This window comes from Peromyscus maniculatus, chromosome 1 (assembly GCF_049852395.1).
Source record: "Peromyscus maniculatus bairdii isolate BWxNUB_F1_BW_parent chromosome 1, HU_Pman_BW_mat_3.1, whole genome shotgun sequence".
Lineage (NCBI taxonomy): Eukaryota > Metazoa > Chordata > Mammalia > Rodentia > Cricetidae > Peromyscus > Peromyscus maniculatus.
The window spans coordinates 76,048,806-76,061,078 of NC_134852.1; the positions used below are offsets into that span (position 1 = coordinate 76,048,806).

The 12,273-nt window shown below is 44.4% G+C and overlaps 1 protein-coding gene across 1 annotated transcript in view; it reads right to left on the reverse strand.

Annotated features, from left to right (window-relative positions):
- Positions 1–12,273, reverse strand: part of Entrep2 (endosomal transmembrane epsin interactor 2) — a 421,062-nt gene that overhangs the window by 132,000 nt on the left and 276,789 nt on the right. The window lies entirely within an intron of this gene.

Genomic DNA, 12,273 nt, shown 5'->3' on the forward strand with positions numbered 1-12,273 from the left:
AGTTACCAAGGGCCCTGATGAAAAGCACTAAGGGGTATTGAGTTATGATCATATAAGGTCTTAAATAGGAGTAAGACTTGATTTGCTTGCTTGGCTTCTATTTCCCACTGCAATTTGTTTCCCTTTGGAAATTGCCTCTTCCACCTCTAAGAGACCTTGATACTACTCTTTCTTCCATTGCTGGTGCACGTGATTTGGGCCAAGCACAGTGATTATGGCATCCAACCAGCATCCTTCAAGGGGCGCTCACATCCAGGTCCTCTTTCCTGAACTAGTAAGCTGAAGGGTAATATACACCTATCCCGTTATAGCTGTGGTTTGTCAAAAGACCTCCCTCATGGCGATGCCAACTCAAAAGATACCAAAGAGATGGAGAAATAGTTCACATCCGCCATCTGAATCTCTGTGTCCTGGGATTAAGGTTAGACTCCTGCAGGTAACTGGACACTGGGCACCTTTCACATGATCTGCTTTGAGATGCTTTCCAATACCTGAAACTGAATGAGTTTTAGCAAAGTCTGCAGGTAAATCAGATATTCAGGGGAAAGAGAATGCAGGGGGAAGGGACTGTGGAGTACAGGAACAGGAATGAGGTTAGAGAAGGTAAACATCTCCCCTGAAGACCTCTTAACACCATGGGAAGATAACTGAATACAATCTGACACAACATTCTGTGGCTGGGGAATTTGCTTATTATTTTACCTGTTAGGAATACAGACGGGGGAGGCAAGTAATGAAGGGCCACACTTTTGTATACAAATGTGTGTATGCACTTTCTAGCCACTTACCCCTGGTGTTTCAGACAGCTTGGAGGATACTGTCATATGTCACTTAATGGCAGAATATTGTTAGGTGATTTCGTTATTGGGTAAGCATAGTCAATGCAATCTTGTAGGATCACCATGGTGTCTGAGGTCCACAGTTGACTGAAATGTTACATTGTGTGACACGTTAACCCACCTGCTACTCCAGATTATCCATGTTTTAACCCACAGCATTTCTCCAGAGGCTCCAGCATGCAAGGAACAGGGCCTCATTCTCTCAAACTATGCTTTGGCCTGCAGTAGAACTGTGCTCACCAGGAAGGGCACCAAAGAGAACCGAGACTGCAGACAGGTTTGTGTGTGTGTGTGTGTGTGTGTGTGTGTGTGTGTGTGTGTGTGTGTGAAAAGCACACACATTGGGATGGAAAATAAAAATCAGCAGAAAGAAATCGAGAAAATGTTAGAGAAATTAAAGAATCCACAAGCATTGTTCCTCCTAAACATGAACAAACATCAACGAAAAAAAGAAAAATAATAAAAAAAATATTCACCCCATACAGAATGATCCTATGTATGCATCACTATTGGTCCTGAGGGAGATAACCACAAACAGAAGCAGATGGAACTGGAATCCCGAATATGGTAAATGTACATAGCCCATGTCTTTGTCCCATATCCTTGCTGGCTGCCTCCCTTTGACTAGCAAGCTGAATGGCAGGCTTTCAGGGCTAGAATGAGATGACCAGAGGCCATGGGTTCTCCAAGATGTGCAGAGGCAGGGACAAGCAAAAGCTTCATCCCTCCCGAGAGCTTGAGTGCCGGTTGTAAAACTAGCTAGCCACTTTCCCAGGTCAGGGGAGAGCCAGGAGTATTGGATATGTTGTAGGGCCTGCACTAGTAGAAGCTTATATCTCCTTTCTGAGAATGACTACAACCTTCTCTTCTTTGTGGGTGCACTCCCATCCTCCCCAAAGTGCTGGACTATTGACTAACAGCCCTCAGGCAAAACCTTATGGGCAAATGAAAATATACTAGGCCTCAAGGTTGAGGAGAGAGCAGTTTCCTACAGAAGTGTTGGGCTCTAAGAAGCTGTGTCATGAGGCTGGCATCCCCTATACCAGAAACCCTAGAGTTTTCAATACCTATAGGTCTAGCAATGTTCTAGTGATTTCCATCCACATGCTCTCAAAACAAAAGGGAGGAACACAACATGCCCTCATACGTGGATGGAGGGAATGGTGGTCCAAGAACAGGAGTGAGCAGCAGCGAAACTGGCAAACCTTTAGCCACCCTGACCCACCTCTGATCCCAGCAGAGGGATAACACCCCAATAATAAACCCAGAAGGGAAGTGGGGCATCACTACTGACCCAACAGAAACAATTGATAAGGAAATGCTAAGAACTGTGCAATGCATCAATAGCACGACTTTAACCAAGGCTACAAATGCAGCATTATACAAGCATAGCTCTGTCATGGGCTTGTCTGTGTTTTTGTCAAAATTTGTATGTTTAAGTTCCATCCTTGGTGCCCTAGAGTAGAACTGTATTTGGAGGTCTACTTAACTTAAATATACTAAGTTAAATGTGGGGCACTTAGGATGATGTCCTCAACCATTAGGATAGGTGCCCTTATCGAAGGAGAGAGATCAACAATGCACATAAACAAAATAAAAATCCATAAGACATCATAGTGAGGAGTGGCCATTTCACATGCTGACCAGTGAAAAGATCAGGAGAGATCAAACCTTCATCTTGGCTTTGTGGCCTCCGGATCTATGAGAAAGATTTCTAGTGTAAACCAGCAGTCTTCAGTGTTGTGTTACAGTAGCTACAGCCAAGCAATGCACAGACAGAGCCAGAGAACAGAACTAAGGGTCCAGAAATAAAGTCACACCTCTATGATCACTTTTCAGAAGAGGCTACAAGAATCCAATCGATTAACAACAAACAATACTAGCCAGGCTGGGCAGCACATAGCAAAGAATGAATTTTGACCTTGACCTTACACCATGCACAAAAAGAGCACAAAGTGGGTCTATCACATGCCAGTAATGAGAGCCAGCACTATAGAACTATAGACTGAAACCCGGAAGTAAATTTGTGTGACCTTGGCATGAGCAGTGACCTTTTAGACGCAAGACCAAATGCATACCTGATAAATGGGAAGACTGAAAAGGCTGGTCCTGGTGGTACAGGCTATAACCCCAGCTGCATGGAGTGTAACTCATCAAGGGTGTGGATTTAGAAGGTGGTGCAATAACTGTAAATATGCTAAAAAGAACTCCAAAATAGTACTTTCAGCAGGTATATTTTATGGTGTGTTAAGGGTAACTCAATAAACCCTATTTAAAAAAAGCAAGGTGAAGGCTAAGCCAAAAATCTCTAATAAGTCTAGTGAAATAGGATGATAAGCCAACATTGAGAACCATCAAGTGGATTGAGTCCTATGCCCATACTTTCTGCATTAACAACAATGAAAAAAATTAAATTATAAAATCAATCAAAACCCAACAAAGGAGAGTCTCCTGTGGAAATAATGATTTCAGTCACAATCAGGAAGCATGCTTATTTACATTTTAGATTAAATCTAAAATAGGCATCTTTAAAATATGCTGCACTGTTTAAGAAAACTGATTTTTGTCAGAGTTCTTACCACCAACCTCCTGTGGGTCCAGGAAGAAAGTCTCAAACTGGCAAGGTCTCAGCCTTTCCCTGCAGAAAGGAGGGTCTGAGCAGGTAATATATTTCAGTTTTAAAGCTCATTATCCTATGAAAGAATTCAAAATGAAAAACCATGCACATCTATTGGAAAGAAAATTAAAAGCCATTCTAATAGTTAACACTTAACTATTAGCATTGTGTGTGTGTGAGAGAGAGAGACAGAGAGAGAGGGGGAGAGGGAGAGGGAGAGGGAGAGGGGAAGGGAGAGGGAGAGAGAGAGAGAGAGAGAGAGAGAGAGAGAGAGAGAGAGAGAGAGAGAGAGAGAGAGAGTCTGTGAGAGCTTATGTGTATAGTATGTATGCAGGTTCCTGTGGAGGGTTGGGTCCCCTGAAATTGGAGTTACAGGCAGTTTTAAGTTGGTTTTAGGAACCAAACCTGGTCCTCAGCAAGAGCAGCAAGTGCTCTTAACCGCTGAGGCACCTCTTTATTTAAGTGACTTCTAGAACAGAGCGGTGTTTCCCCTTAGAAACTACTCAGGAGTCAGACTTCAATAAGGATAGCGACATTACTTGAGGAAATGGAAATGGGAGCTCTGGCTGCCACCTGGCTTCTGGCAGCAAAGCCATGCACAGCAGCAGGCCTCAGGGACCCCATCCACTAGCCCAGCCTTAGCACATATTCTTGAGAAAGGGACAAAATCAAGGGTATGTCACAGAGTCAGTTATGAACACGATGTGGGCTGGTGCTTCCCAGGTGGTGTTTAGCCACTGCTAAGAAACCACTGGCTACCTGGAATAAAAAAAAAAATCCATCACATTAGAATCAGTCTTTGGGGCTGGAGAGATGACTCAGCAGTTAAGAGCATGGGCTGCCCTTCCAGAGGACCTTAGTCCAATTCTCAGCAGCAACCACATGGTGGCTCACAACCATCTATAATGGGATCTGATGCCCTCTTCTGGCAGACAGAGTACTCATACCTTTAAAAAAAACACACACGAATAATGAATGAATGAATGAATGAATGATCCTATATTGGGGAATGTGTTTCAAAGTGACTTGAGAATTTTGCGTGTGACTTTGTGCCTGGCTTGGGGTCCTAAGATGGTACCTCTGACCTTGCAGCAGGTGTCTCAGGTTTCTCTCGTTCATATTCTCTCCCCCCTCCCCCCTCTCCCTCTCCCTCCCTCCTGTCTCTGTCACAATTAGCTGGATTAAAAGCAAGAATCGTGTGCATAGGTTCCTCCAGAAGGCGGTCTTTGGGGAAGCTAACGAGAGCCTGCCATTACTGGCTCCTGGGCCTCCTCTGCCCTGGTCAGTCTGGTTACCTCACACCCAGCCATGAGCCTTCTTATTCCTCGTCCTGAGTTTCAGGATTTGCCTTTTTAACCCTTCCTCACCCTTTTAACTCCAGCCTCTGTCCTCACTGGAGTTTATGTGAGCAGCCTTCAGTCTTTACTATGAGCCAATTTCGCTGACTGTCCACAGGGAACAAGCTCCTGCCTCAATAGCCCAGTCAATACAACCTAATCTGGAATAATTGGAAAATCAAAACAACATTAATGTCTGTGAAGATTTGTGAAAGATATGCTCATGACACATGATTTAAAACTAAATTCTCTCCCCATGTTTCATAGGCACATTTTTTTGAATTCCACACATAGCACTGAAGAAACCTCTACTGTAGTTAAAATAAAAAAACAAAGCAAAACAAAACAGCTGTTTAAGTAGAATGGATTAAGGAAGTCACACACAAAATTATATACACATACATACATATGTGTGTGTGTGCATACACTATATATTAAATATACACATCTGCTCTCATCTGGCCCAAAGCTTCATATGTTTCATGTCCCCATATGCCATCTGTGAGAGTCTGACTCTTGAATGTCTCCCAAAGGCCTCTGTGTTAAAGACTTGTTTCCCAGATCATTGTGGGACTGAAAGGTGGCAGAGCCTTTAGACGAAGGGACATAGTTGAAAGAAGTTAGATTTGCAGGGGTTGGATGGGGTCCGGTGTTGCCCTAGAAAGGGATGCTGGGAATTTGGCTGCTCCCATTCCTCTGCTTCCTGATTACCATAAGCCGAGCAGTGTCCTCTGCTGGGGACTCACCCAGGATGGACTGTCTCTCTACAGCCCCAAAGGCAACAGAGCCAAGCAGCCTTGGATGAAAACCCTGACAATGTGAACCAAGATAAACCACCCTCCTGCTGAGCTCTTTTTCTTGTTATCAGAGGTAACATAACAGAAAGTGGGCTAACACTACCTCTCTTCACTAAATCATGTTCCTCGGCTTTAACGGCTCTTAGTGCCAATCATTGGCCAAGTATGCCTCCTGAAAACAATAAGACTCTGAATGTAAGGGAAACACAGCAGCCCTAAAATGAGAAAGACTGGGGGAAATGATGGTGGGGAAGCCTGTCAGTCACTTAGCTGACTGACCAGGTTTCTGCCCTGGAGCTGCCCATTTGGCAGCTCGCGATGCACTACCCATAAAGTAATAATAGATACAACAATGATTACTCTTTTGCTTAATGTAGACACAAATATAACACTGTCTCCTACAAGCCATACAGATGCCAATCAATGCATTTTCACTGGAGGTGACAAGCTCCAGGAGCACTGTGCTTTGAACTTGAGCAACTCAGACTCCTCTGTTATGTCTCATGTTCCAAGGGACAAAATGTGAAGGTCGTGCAGAAATGTAACCCCTGCTTGTCTTAGTATGAAAACTATTCAACCCAGAAAGCTGGTGTACAAACTCCTTGCTTTCATTTTGATGCACTTACAGTTCACAGTGCAAATCCTGAGATGTGTGTAGATGACCCTGAAATACCCCCAGGGGATGGGATCACTTCTATCACAGAATTAAAAGGGCCTACCTCTAACTCCCTGCAAATGTGTAAATCATATGTTGGCAAGCAACTTTACTCAGTAGCCAAGCCGATCAACTCATCAGTTATAAACTCCCAGTGGGCAGCCACTAGAAACCCACCGTTGAAGGAAACTTTAATTTCCCTCCAGTTGCTACTGTGCTACATGGCATGGTTTCTATGTTTAATTGATGTATTCACTATATGAGACAATGAGTTTTGTTTTTAACACTTGCCTACACCTATAAATTGTTCTCTGATCATGTTTGCTCCTTCAACCTCCTGTCTCGATTCTCTCCCTCCCCTGCTGGTCCCATTCCTGCAAGAGATGTTTTGACTGCTATATGAAGTCATCAAAAGCCAAGAAAAGAAAAAAAAAAGAAAGGAAAGGAAAGGAAGGAAGGAAGAGAAAGACAAACATTTCAGGGAATAAACAAACTTAATCTCAGTAAGAGAAAGGCACGAAGAAAGTTTGGGTAAGAAAGAGGCAGAAAATGGAAATGGCAAGAGGGATCCTGTACACCAGGAAAAATACCAAGACAGCAAAGTGCAAACACATATGAACACCTCTACTGAGGAAGTGGGGAGAGACATCTGTAGGTGAGAATCAAATTCTTCTAGGAAGGAAGCAAGCACAGGGAGCCGCCTCCTGGCTCTGTCTCAGCTGGCCTGGCTGCAGCCCTACTCATCAGTCAGGGAGGCACCCTGGGAAGGAGGACCCTAAATGCACAAAAAGAGCAGCATCTAGACTTCCTGAGATTTTGTCCCCTGAAGCTGGCAACACCTAGTTTGGATGGATACACCAAGACTCTTACTTTTATTTATTTATTTCCTTCCTTCCTTCCTTCCTTCCTTCCTTCCTTCCTTCCTTCCTTCCTTCCTTCCTTCCTTTCTTTTTTGAGATCTTATTTATCCCGCAAGCTTGAACGAGGTGGTGGAGAAAAGCAAACATCAACTAATTAGCTGCTACCTTGGATCTAACCAATCACTAATTGCATGCCGATGAAATCTCTCGAATGGCTAGATTGTTTATAATTATCTAAGTGGTCCACACTGTTCAGCATCTTTCCCCCTAGCACATTTACCTCTAAGCAAATTACCTAATTCAATGTGGTTATTATTCTGGACATTTAAGAGCTGTGTATTGGGAAATTTCACATAGTAATTAATTAATGTGGATACATCTGTTATGCTAATCCTTCATGTCTAAGTGTGATTATTAGATGCAACTTACAGAATTCAGCACGACTCACTGCCACTTAATATTAACAGCCATCCACATTCTTCCTTGATGAACCTTACTCACAGATGATATTTCTAAATTTATAAACAAATTATGCAGCACATTACATGGATGTTAAATACCAAGCGAGTATTTGAGGAATGGACACGGGACCCCTATTCAAGCCAATGGACTGTGAGAGATATTTTGGGTAACATCTGAGAGATATTTATTTGCTCTTAAAAAGAGGCTTGTGGGCAAAGAAGAAAGAAAACTGTCCTTTTATACTGGCCATTTTCCATCTGCATGTATTTCCCTAAGTAGTAGCAGTCACCTTATGGCTAAGAAGAGCTAAGCCAGGACATCAAAAAACACATTAGAAGTGGCAGAGTGGAGAACTGGGAAGAATGCAAGTCCCTGACTTTGGTAGGCTGTGATGTCACATCCGGAACAGCCTCTCTGTGCACCTGTTCTGGCATAGCTTCCTCTGTCAAGATTCTATGAGTCACGTGGCATTTCACTTGCTGCCAGGAGTAACCCGGAAGCTTCCCAACCAACATCGATGGACTAGGTAGATTGGCAGGAGGACGGGGCAGCTGGCTGTGTACCAACTCCACCTAGCAATACTGGGGCCCCAGCCGATGCCCATGTGCCAGCAACTCTGCCTGTCTCAGCTCTGTGCACAGTTGAAGGCTGAACCTGAAATGTGGCTGAAGTTCAGATCTTAGTGCACAGGCAATGATATTTGGCTTTCCTCTCTGTAGCAAAAAAAGACATCTAGCTGTTACAAGGGACTTGGGCAAAGAGAAAAGCTCCACAGCTTGACCAGGTAGCCAGTGTTTGTAGGTTAGAAAGACGGAATTTGTTTAAAATCACCCCATATCTTCATGTTTGGTGAACATAATCTTCGTATGAGTGATGTCTAGGGCCCAGCAGCGGTTCCTTGAGAGCAGTCACCGAGGAGAGTCCCCACCTGACACTAGACCTTAGGGGTTGTCCTTAGACCCGGTTCCTCCTTATCTGGAGTCATCACTTCTGTACTCACTTGGCGGGCTGACATATAGACACTATCTGTGACCCCACCTGGAGCTGAGCCTGGCCTTCTGAGACTTCACTCATAATACAACCTTGTTCTTTTTTTGCTTAGGAGGGGACAGGGAGTTACAGCCCAAACGTCTCCAAGTCCTTAGGAGTATGAATGGCTTCAGTACCTGGACTCACACAGAACCTCCCAGTTTGGCCTTGTTTTCTGGCCCCGATATTGTAACGTGCAGGGCACAGGAAAATGGAGAAAGTTCCTAGCCAGCCGAGCACACATTCTCTTGGTCGCCAGTGGTCACTGCTGGTGCCTGAGGTATAACTCTGTCCGTCCAGAGGGTGGCCAACTATTGATCCACACAGTCTATGGTAGAAGCATATTCAGCATTGACAGGGATCCAAATTCAGGGACAATCTTCAGGTAATGGGTCACATGACCTGGAGAGACATCCTGTTGGTGCTTAGAGCCCAGGATGGGGAGCAGTCACACTGGGAGAGTGTAGTCAGTCAGCAGATCCAAGGGTTTCCTGAGCATCAGATGAGGAAGTGCAAGGACGCTAAGGCATCAGTTCTGGAGAGCTGTCATCTTTGAAAGGGAAGTTGTAAGTGAGGCCTGAGGGTGATTCAGAAGAGAAACTATCTCACCCCATCCCACCCCAGCCATATCTAAAGAGACAGTTTGGTAGAGTGATTTCCCAGCATGTCTGCGGTTGTTAGTTTAAATCCTAGTGTGCGCGTGCGTGGATATGCACACCCACAGAGGAGGGGGCAGAGGGACGAAGGGGAAGAGGGAAAGGGAGAAAGAGAGAGATGCTTATTTGCTACGGCACCATGGAGAGAAAACTATCCCTGCATGTCTCCGTCTCTTCCCAGTAATGGATGTGGCCTTCAGTGAATTGTAACTACCCAAGTCTGAGCCGAGCCCAAACCAGCCCTGGGGAAGCTCTATACCCAAGATGATGATCAGAGAGAGCAAACTTGCATGTGACCTCGGAAATACAGTGGTTTGGAGGAAGGCAGCAGCCAAGTTCTAGAACAGATGGCTACGGTGGAGCAGAACTAATGGCAGAAACAGAAATAGACTTTATAATATAAAGACATAATGAGAACACATAAGGAGTTATTATTAGAGTGTGATAAAACGCTACCAGGCCAGAACAGTGCTTGGTATTTTAATTTAAAATTTTAGGAGAGGAACTGTGGAGAAGGAAGGGTGCCCACTGAAAGAGAACACATTGCTGTTTTAGGAGACCAAATGAAAGATGTGTCACACAATACGAGACAAAGAGTTAAACGAACTAAAAACCACAAATGAAAAATGAAGACATGGAGGAGAGGAGCAGGAGGCACTCGGGGGAAATAATCGGAGCTGGGGAGGACACAAAGCTATGCCAGGGAGCAAACAGAGGGGAAAAACAACTGGGGACTCCTAGCAGAGGTGTCCTGAACAGTCCAAATTTAAATGCACCCTAGCAAAATCTCTGAATTTTAGCACAAAATCATACAAGCTTCCAGGCACAAAGAACAATGAGTTTCTGGGAGTAATTTTATACCATAGTCCTCACCTGTGATCACAGAGAGAGGCAGACCAGGAAATGCAGACCCAGTTAGTGGTGAGAGAGAGCACTGGGTTGAGAATTTTCTCCCCAGGAGTGCTATCATTATGCTAGTACAGGAGAATAGATTATTGGACACACAGCGTCAGGAAACAAAGACTTTCTAGGTACACTAAAAATAATTCTTCACATTCCCACAGGAAACAAAGCTAACAAGGATCCTAGGAAGGAGGAAGAGGATGGTAATCAATATTAACAACAGATTTTATAATGCAGCTACATGCCACTTAACAATGAGCACACTGTGGGAAATGCCTTGCCATGTGACTTTGGCTTATATATCAATGTATGCTTGACAAACCTAGATGGCCCAACCTATATATACACATATGCTATATGGACTACTCCACTGTTCATTGGCTACACATCTGTGCAACGAAATATTGTCAATGATGATAGTACAGAGGTGCTTTTATATCTAAATGCAGAGAAGGTATAACTATCAATTGTTAGAAGTTTTCAGTTCCATTACTCCTATGGAACCACCATTGGATACTGACCATCATACATGGGATCCTGATACTGATCAAAAGGCAAGGTGGAGATGACCATGTTGATAAAGATCCTTGAAATGAGAGTGAAAATATTATTAAATTCTGAACCCAGGTAATCCTGATGCACCTCGGGAATGAGAGCAGGAGGACACCGGAAGTGCAGGAAAGCACCCTTCTAAAGGCCTCGGATGGGCAACACTGAGAGAGAGGGGTGGAGACATCCGCTGATCTCTGCGGCTGGGACTGACTCTCTCCTCATGCCTTCTTGTTTTGTTAGACACTGCCACGGGGAGGGTTTGAATCCATCTTATACAGTGATGAGAACGGGAGATAGGATCTGACCGTTTAGAGACAGGAACCTCAATTCTTGCCCTCGCTCAGAAGCCAGAAATACTTTTGGCTCTGTCCTAGTCAGAGGCATGTTTGGGGGTTCTGGTTCCTGCTTTAGTTTCTTGTTACCACTCTTCTGTTAGGAAGCTGCTTAGAAACTGTATGTGTGGATGTGACCAGAACTCCAGTCCAACCACTCTGATGAGACAATGCACAGACACTTCACAGCTTTGCCAGCTGGATGGCCAGCTCACCTGCCATGCCTCCCAGCTTCTGCTGTAAGTTGCCTGACCTAGAAACTTGATGGCACCCATCTCTGGGACCCTGCAATACAGGAGCTCTAAACGTCAAGCGCCCATCTGTGAACCCACAGTAAAGTCCTTTCTGAACACCCGCCTTGTTGTGGTCTGTGAACCTCATCCTTTGAGTTTGCGAGACCAGAACCCAGAAGCACTAAGAGGCAGCTTTGAGTAGTAGTGAGCTCCTGGCATCTTAACTCCAGTTTAGCCCTCTCAGCTAGGAAGCATCCCTCTCACTAAAGGACTAGATTTTCCCTATTCCGACAAGCCCCTGTGTTGAAGGCTTTGTGCTAAGCGTGGCAGATGTGGGGATGAGAACCTTTAAAATGAAGGGCCTACTGGGTGATACTTGGGTTACAGTAGGAGCATGTGTCCTCCTTTTACACACTCTCCAGGCAATATGACACCACCTATTATGAAGTTCTCAGTTGAATGAAGCTAATGCTGGTACCCCAAACCGTGACCTAAATAAACCCCTTTTCTTCATAAACTGTCCACATCTGGGTATTTAATTACAGTAACAGAAATTAGACTAATAGGGATGGTATTCTACTGAATCTCTCAACAGGAGGCATTGGCAGTAACTTGAAATGCAAAGCAGAGAGAACCCTGCCAAATCCTTTACCTGCTCCTCTTGCCATACCACCGGCAGTGACCCATCTCTGGTCTCCAGCTCCTGTAGGCACAGAACCATCTCTGTGCTCGCTCAAAGAAATGGCCAACAGCAACAACAGAATAGTCTAACATTTGTCAATAAACGTGCAAAGCACAGACGAAACTGGAAAATCCTAGGACACAACCAAACAAAATTAATACAAAGCCTGAAATTTGAATAGTTCCTGGAGCGCATCAACTTAGAATTTCAAAACCGACTTTAAAAACAATCTCAGACCCAGATCACTGCACTCGTGAATTCTACTGACCATTTATAGAAGAAATAACCCCAACCTCAGCAAATGTTTCCAAGTAGAAGG